Source organism: Coenobita brevimanus, chromosome 51, assembly GCF_032717465.1.
Source record: "Coenobita brevimanus isolate Jiangsu-jjx chromosome 51, ASM3271746v2, whole genome shotgun sequence".
Classification (NCBI taxonomy): Eukaryota; Metazoa; Arthropoda; class Malacostraca; order Decapoda; family Coenobitidae; genus Coenobita; species Coenobita brevimanus.
In genome coordinates, this window is record NC_137004.1 from 36,314,929 (window position 1) to 36,324,173 (window position 9,245).

Below are 9,245 nucleotides of genomic sequence, written 5' to 3' on the forward strand. Positions count from 1 at the left end.
TGTGAATGAGGCTAAACACAATCACCATTAACCCTTTCCCTACGAGGGCCCCCGTAACCTAAATAAAATCCGGCTGGTAATGGTAGAAGTAAGTGGCGCCAACATTGTGGAGAGAAAAATTATATGGAGAAGCCTGTTTGCTAATCTTTATTAATCAATGGGTCTTACACATCCTTAGTGCTGTTCTTTATTCTATTTAGGATCTTTTTTCTTTTTTTGACTTTGCTTAAGATGAAATTTTTAAAATCAGTCATTACATACTGTACATGACGACGGAATTTCACTTTTTTCGTCCGTGCATCAATGGTTCTTAACACTTCCAGCTTCCTGTGACCCAGCCTTAGGTTTTTTTTTTTTAATACAAGGAAGAAGGAACCAAAGGCTGGGCCCGCATGAACGCTCCTTCCAAGAAAAAACAAAGAGCCAAATTCAAGATCCATTCAATTCGAGATGCCTGGACACACTGCGTTTGAAAGACTGGAGATCATAGGAAGTAGGAAATACAAACAGAGACAGTCAGTTCCAGAGCTGACCTGTTGCATAAATGAAAGACTGGGAGTAACGGTTAACTCTTGCATTAGAGAGTTGGACAGAAAAGGGATGAGAGTTTATAGACGGGTGCAACGCGCCCGTCGTAGAGGTGGAGGGATGCAAGCAGACAGTTCAGAGGAGTAGCTGAATAAAATCGTCTGTCGTTAGCTGGAATAAAATAATAAAGTGGTATGGAAGAAATGTTTCGAAAAGTCCAATGCCAGTTCAATTACTGCCCTGTATCTTTGAAGACTGGCGTTGATATGGACAGACAAACAGATAGCTACATTGATGGATAGATTAATAGGCTAGATAGATAGATATTAAGTGCCTGTGGGTATTGTGGAAGAGCACTGACGTCTGTTTTAGCGAAACTCAAATTCTATAAATACTTCCTTCCAGCCGGGAACGATCACACGATATTAGACTACAATCAACAGCTCACTTTTCTACCACTCGACAACCACCTCCACCATGCCGCAGTGCAAGAGAGAGGGAGAGAGTCGTTAACCTCTTCATTCAAGGACGTCATTTCATCTTCTGTATAACTGCTATCACCAAACGATTTATTGAAGCTTAGGATAAACTTTTCGAACTGGGATGGTCAGATATCCTTCAGTTACCCCTTCAGCGTGGTCTCCCCCCCCCCTTTTTTTTTTTTTAGATAACCCCTTCAGTTCGGTAAATTCTTGTATTAGTTATGGAAGCACCTTTTGTAGCGGCCCATTCAGTCAGGCACACCCTACTTTTTTTTTTTTTTTTTTTTTTAAGGACGCGGGGACCCGGATTCTCGGTTAAGGAAACTCTCTAGCATCTCCTCCTTAATGATTTATTTTTGATATGCCAGCTTGATATCCTTCTGTACGAAATTCATAAAGAGTATGGCCTTATAAGAAGGATTTATGTAGCACAGAAGACAGTAAGGTGTAATAAGCGAAATAATTCAACGAGGAAAAGATGTTGAGGAACTTCCTTGCGCGACAAGAATACGGGTCAAGGTGCTTCACTGGCATAGACCATAGTAACCCCACCAGTTTACAGCCCTCATGGTCCCGCATCTCTCGTATGTTTATAATTGTTTTTGCCACTCTCAGAACCCATTATATAACCTTTTCTTTTAGCTGACGTATTTTACATTTCATTCTTGCCATCTTCAGACGATTTTATTCAGCCGAGGGAGAAAAATCACTTTTCGAATGGGCTGACTGCTACTGTGCCAAATCCTGTCACTGCAGATTGTTTTTCAGACTTTAACAAAATAATTTCTGTGCAGTAAAAATTGAATGAATACACGTCATAGGACTGACGGGATAAAGTCACAGGAAATATTGTAATGAAAGGGTTAATGAAGGCTGCATCTGACACCTCAAATTCGAAAAAAAAAAAAAAAAAAACTAAGCTGAATAGAACTCTGGTATAAGGACGAATAAAATATGAAGCACGTCATCCTAGTGAAAAACCCAAAAAAAATATATGTATCTGGAGGTAGCCAGGGTATAAAAAAAAAAAAAAAAGGTCTCGTATAGAAGTGCCTGGGGATAGCAAATCATGATGGCTGAATACTGACGGAGTTTCTGTTTTACCAACCTTGGCTAAAATAACGTATTTCCGGTTTTATTCTTACTACAACCAGACGTTTTAATGAAGTTTAGGGGGGACTTCGAACTGTAGATGGCAAAAAAATAAGCGGGGGGAAGGGGGGTTTGAATTAATGCCTATCGACTGCGCGCGGGGTTATTCAAACAATCAGTTTTTGCATAAGGTTAAGTTTTCCTCTTGAAATCGGCACGCAACAGCCGACTTCACATCCATATCCCCAGTTGTACTGCTAAGTGGAACACCAAACTTTGACCAAGATTATGAAAGAAATTTGCCATAAATTAAATTGTATAGACTTCTTAAGCTGAATGACATAATTTCGTGTTAACTAGAACAAAACATAAAATACATCATTAGAGTGGAATATTTACCAACACTGATTCGCATGCACCAATAAACTTAAGATGACTCCTCTCTCTCTTAACTCTCATTTTAATTTGCAAGAAAAACAAGCGACGCTGCGTGGAAAGTTTCTACTCTCTCTTCTCGTTGTTCTTCCTGCAGAGAGAAAACGTAGCTATTATTACGTACTTCTCGTCGTTAAGATTTGTTTTTGCACAAAGAACAGGGCCCATGGGAAGTTTCTGCATCCCTCCCTCCGTCTTTCTGTCTTTCCCACAAAAACAAACCATATTTAAGCACGGCGATTTTCTCTTTAGTCCATCACTTGAGCCAAACCTTTGATCAAACTCGGGTCCTATCGAACAGACGACTCTAACCACCCGACCACCATCTCCCACAGAATATTGCCGGCAAACACGCAACTGGCCACTCCAGGAAAGGAAATCATTAGAGGTAAATTTCTCTGGTAAACCTGTTGACAGGTAGATTCGATGAAGAAAAAAAAAAAGGGGGGGGGGGAGGGAAACTCGTTACCCTTGTTATGGTTTACATTCTCGAACACAGGCTGAAAATTTTTGAACCATTGCTGCATGTCTTCTTTTTGTACCAGTAACTGTTTAATCCTGTCACTGTATTCTACATACCGCAAGTCTGGTGATTTTATTCAGCTGAATTCAGAACTGGAGCCCGTAAATTTTAATATCTTCCAACACCTTTTTTTTTGGCAACAGTACAATCTAGGTAAATATTTAATCAGGTTAGGCAAAATATTGAACATCCAAAGTTAAGAAAGCAATCTCTACAACTCTATGTTGGCAAAAACTTTGATATTTATTCTGTTTAACTGCTGACTGCTTTATGTATCGGAGAACACTCCCAGGAAGATAGCACTTTCATGATCGGAACAATTCTAGTATTTTATTCCAACTGGCACCAGACGATTTTTTTCAACCGAAAGCTAATCATATTAGCCAGAGAGTTAATGCTGTTAAAATTAACCCTCTCATGATTCGGACCACTCTAGTATTTTTTTTTTTTTTTCAGCTTACGCCAGATGATATTCTGCTGAAAGTGAATCACAGGAGCCAAAGAGTTAGTGCCATCGGTGTTAACCATCTGATGACGGGCCAACTCCAACATTGTATTTTAGCTAACGCCAGACGATATCATTCAGCTAAGAATGAGTCAAAGGAGCCTGATAGGCTTACAAGGAGCAATATTCATAAACCAACCGGCATTTAGAGGGCGGCGGGGGAGACATCTGGTGGCTGGGCTGGGTAAAGGCGGCAGATGGACTGACCTGAATTCCATTAGCTACTTAAGTTTCCTGCTGGACACACACACACACACACACACACACACACACACACACACACACACACACACACACACACACACACATCACTTTCTCCTGGCCTTTTCCTCTTGGACCGAAATGAAGTCGAGATGAGAGAGATGAAAGTTGACTCCTTCACAACGATGATGTCTGTTCATGGTCCATATTTGCTTTTACCAGACGATATACAGGATTTAACCTTAGAAGGACCATTTTGTAAGAGATTAGTGATAGTTGCATTTATCTCTTCCAGCTAAAAATTCTGTCTTACACTGAAATAAAATTGTCTGTAGAGAGGAAAAATAAAAAGACGTCATCATATTGCTGGGATTTGAATAGTGAATTTATGGATGCTGAGAGAATGAATGGTAAATGGATGATGACTGAATGGGTACCTGGTCCATTTGACAGGCCATTGTGTTGATACTTCTTCCAGTTATTGTCTTTCCCAGCGTGTCATGATATCAGAGCGCCATGGCGTGTCCACATGGAGGAAATATACCCACACTGTTGCTCCTAATTGTGAAGATATTCTGCCCAAACTTAGATGCTCTTTAGTTATACCCAGAGAGGGGCCAGGTCAGGTCTAAACTGTTATGTATGCCCAGTTAACATAAATTCCATGTGTTTGGTACAGACTATATAGTGCTTTCATGTGTGTTTTTCTAGTCCTGTTTCTGGGTCTTTATATCTACCCACGCTTGTTATATTATTCCGGGAAGTTACGATGAATATTGTTATGCTGATGACGACGACTGCATTTCGTCTACAAGGAAAGCTCATATTTTGATGATAAAATTGAGAGAGAGAGAGAGAGAGAGAGAGAGAGAGAGAGAGAGAGAGAGAGAGAGAGAGACTCCTATGCCGACGACATTACAGCCACAGGCATTATGACATATTGGATGTTGATTTTGGTTCTGTTCAATTACAGCTGACACAGTTAAAGAACAGAAAAACTGAACGATGATACACGAAACGATTAGCCACTTTCACGCTAATGATATTTTTGCAACACAATACAAAACTCATTCCGAAACAATGTCTTCTAAGATGTTACTCAAGGTAATAAAAATATTTCTATAATTCACAGATCAACAGCACATTACCCACAACATTTCTCACACTCCCTTATCATTTTTAAGTATTAGCACAACCGCTGTATATTCACCAAAGTTTAGTTTCCAAGCTTTCACAGTGCGTTCCCTATTCGTTGGCAGAGGAGATTTCACAGCATCTCTTACTTAGCGACTTATTTTACCTGTTAAGCCATGGTATTCTCTTGTACCATATTTATATTTCATTATTTCCTTCAGTACATGGATGTCTCTCATATTTCAATCGTATCACCTTCAGACGATATTATTCAACTTATGGGAGGCTCTTTGAAATGGAAGGGTTAGATATAGCCTTCAGTAACCCTGTTCATTTTGACGTGTTGAATCAGACTGTCTGGTGGTAGCCCGGAAAAAATCAAAATAAATTATAATGCCGAAAGGGTTAATATCGATACAGAGTGCATCATTAACGTTACACAGTATAGTCAGTTTGTTTTCGTCTGAAGGAACTGGGCCCATCTCACAATACGAGTGATCTGACGTGGTTACATGAAACACTATGAGCCTCCGGATAATATACTTACGCCTTACATCGCAAAGCAGAATGAAACCTCCAAATTATTGATAATTTCTTAAGCACGTGACAAAGATAGAACAAGTTTGGCCATCCTGTGTTGTTGCTGACTTCTCTTGGTAATGTGAGATGCAGCCTAACCATATTTAATAACCATAGGCGTTCCATAAATGACCGTCAAAAATTAGGGACTTGCATTCTACTCTGCGATAGATTTAAACATGCAGCCCATCTGAGGTAGGAATCAGCCTCCTTGGTTATTAGTTTAATCAACCCTCCAATCTGAATATATCTGGCCATCATCTGAACTGCAAGGGGTGACAGATTTTCGTTAGGTTAGAAAAAAATGCACTACAGTGGATAGTAAGACTCACTGTCAAATAAACAGTTTATGACTATATGCGTTACGAAATTTTCTAAATCAATGGGTAAATATTCACTGGGTGACACATCCAACTGGCAAGTGAAAGTACCCAGACTTTGTTCTAGGGCCAGGCAAACTGTGCAATTTGTCTCCCTCTTGGCCCTGTTCACTCACCAATATAAACTAGAACCTGGATGTATAGTCAGAGTTTCGTGCCGTAGGGGAAGACAGGGGCCGTAAAAATCGATTGTCTGCCTTAATGGCCCTCTCGAACTTGACAGGCTTTATTTTCATGTCTTTTTTTTTTTTTTTTCACCTGATTTAGTATGTTTTCACACGGTTTCGAGACCATGAAGAAACTACCAACTGCAAATGTACAAGCACGACCGAATGTTCACCGCATACTTCCAGACCAGCTGTGGTATTGGAGGGTGTTACGTGAATGCTCTCTGACATTAGAGGAGGAATTTGAGATATGGAAGGCAGAATTCAGTACCAGCAGGCGACTGACGGCGAAATTTTGCTAAAGATTGTACATGGACTGCTTAATTGTGGTAGTAATATAAAAGATACACACACACACAAAAAAAAAAAAAAAGAAGAGAAAGAACATAAAAAGGAGGAATACCCTACTCTCCGACACTAAGGGAGATATGAAAAACTAAACACAGTGCTCTCAGGTGATAGTCGGCGATCTTATACGCGTGACAGTACATCAAATATATTGGTATGATAGTATTATAAAGCCCACAACAAAAGTCCATGAGGAGGAAGGAACGAAAGGTATGGAGGGAAAAAAAAAATGCTGGTAGGATAATGTAGGCAAGTTTTTCCTCGTGATAGTGTATAATTATATGTATGTGATAGTTTAGCCTATAACGGGCACGACAAAATTATGAGTAGGAAGGACAATCTCTGACATTCAGATATAGAAGGCAAAGAACAGTGCTGGCGGGAAGTAAACGGTAAACTTTACTTCGTGAGAGTAGTTACCGGTATATGAAATATTTTAATATGACAGGAGCAATAGAGGATTGGATGATGAATATAGACAGACTGCAATACAGTGCACATAACAGGAGAGTATGAAAAAAAAGGCCATCCTCTGAAATTCTGTGTGTAAAGATAAATATGGAAAGTAGAACACAATGCAGCAACGGTATTTTTGGCGAACGTTAGCTCTTGACAGTACCCGAGGCAGCCTTTCTCCTCCGATTCATGGCCCCAAAGAGGTCAGAGAGCATAAATTCCCCCTGATGTTGTTCCGCCTAAGACTTTCCACCCACTGGCATCTCTGGAAAAACTGGATGGGCCGCTCTCTCTCTCTCTCTCTCTCTCTCTCTCTCTCTCTCTCTCTCTCTCTCTCTCTCTCTCTCCAACACTAGCCTACGACTGATGCAACACTAAGCTTCGATCTGTTCAAATAATTATATGCTATGGTTTGCCCTAGCACCCTCTTTTCTTTTTTTCTTTTTTTTTTTTTTTAAGCCTTGTATAGACACTTTCAACTGGAGGTGTTAAAGAAAGCCTTCATTTACCACGATACTACATGAGGTTTCCTTTAGTCGACCAAAAAAAAGAAAAAAATTGAAGTAAAAAGAAAAAAGATAAAAGGCTGAAAACTTCCTCTGAGAACTGACGAGGTTTAAATTTTCTTCTTCCTTCCTTCAATTAATTTTATTCAACTTAGGAAAAACTCCTCGTACTGAAAGGATTCAAAGTAGAAGGAGAGAGAGAGAGAGAGAGAGAGAGAGAGAGAGAGAGAGAGAGAGAGAATATTTTACATTTTTGGTCCACTCACGATCCGGAGCCGTATGTGTCTGTGTGTGTGTGTGTGTGTGTGTGTGTGTGTAATAAAAGTGTGAGTAGCATGGCATTCTCGCGTGCTTACTCTCCACACTTTCACCCTACACTAGAACAGAGGCTTTGGACTGCCCTCTCAGCGTGACTAGATACTGCCAGCACTCTTAGATTTTTCCTTGCTTTCTCAGGTGGACAGAAGGGTGATTGAGAGAGAGAGAGAGAGAGAGAGAGAGAGAGACAGAGAGAGAGAGAGAGAGGTGTGTGTGTGTGGAGCCCTTTCAGTGTGTATGTGTGCGTGTATACCACCTCAGTTCACATACACCACTTTCTAGAGTTGCTCTGACCACACTCATGTTCTGCTCCGTAACGCACATACACACAGCCACACCCTTACACACACACACACACACACACACACACACACACAGACACACACACACACACATCATACACAATTTCTCTCTCTCTCTCTCTCTCTCTCCTCCCTTAACCAGGACCACAAAGCGGTCTTAATTAGCAGGTGACGAAATCATTTTTTTTTTTTAAGGTGACAAAACCTCACACGTAATACTGAACGTGACGAGAGAGAGAGAGAGAGAGAGAGAGAGAGAGAGAGAGAGAGAGTTAGAAGGACAAGTAAAAAAACAAATCAAACCATTATTTTGAGATGCCTGGACACACTGCGTCTGAATAACTTAAAGTCGTATGAAAGAGGAAAGATGGACTGAAATAAGTACAGTTACATACATAAATATCTGTCCACTTCGTTACGGTCCACCTAATTGCAAGATAATAATAGATCGATATTTCTGCTTGCCACTGCACATGAAGGGTTGAGGCTACCTGATGCATATTATATTAGAAAGAAGTAGGAAATCTGATATAGGGTTGTCTTGGCTTGATGAGTGTTATTTGTCTGCTGTAATGGGGTGGACCTGAAGGCAAAAAATTACGGAAGAACATGACCAGTGTAATATCGATAGCAAAGAGAAAGTGATGCAACACTCGAGCGAGCAGAGAGATTACGAGAACTAGTGAGAGTAGAGGAGTTGATGGGACGATAAGTGATTTACTTCATACTGTTAAGAACATTATATGTAATTAACTTCCCTTCCTTCACACACACACACACACACACACACACACGAGAGCCCCTCATACAGGGGCAACGTCGTTGCATATATAGAGTTGGCAGTTGTTAATCACACCCAGCTTCTAAGCTGATTTCTGAAGTAACGAGATCTATCCAAGAGAGAAAACAAGGAGGAAGATATCAGGGATATTTAGCGACGATGCAGGAATGAACTGTTTGCCTTTGTGGGTGCGAGGATGGTCATTTGGAAGATAGGGGCGAATTGGAATTTGTAGGAACTGTGAGTTTGAGTAGTGAAAAGCAATGTTTCTTGTCAAAGAGAAAATAATAGTTAAACAGGCAGACCAAAAGTTAGTTGTGCCTTTGTCTCATCCCACAACTGATGTAGTGACTATTGTGATATGTTGTGAGAAGCTGACTGTGTTCAAATAATTCAGTAATTACAATTCAGCAGGTAAGTTAGTGAAAGGAAAACCTTGAGAAACACCAGTGCTGAAGGCTTTTGAAGAACAGTATGACGGTCTGTCACAGCACCTTCGTTGTTACTG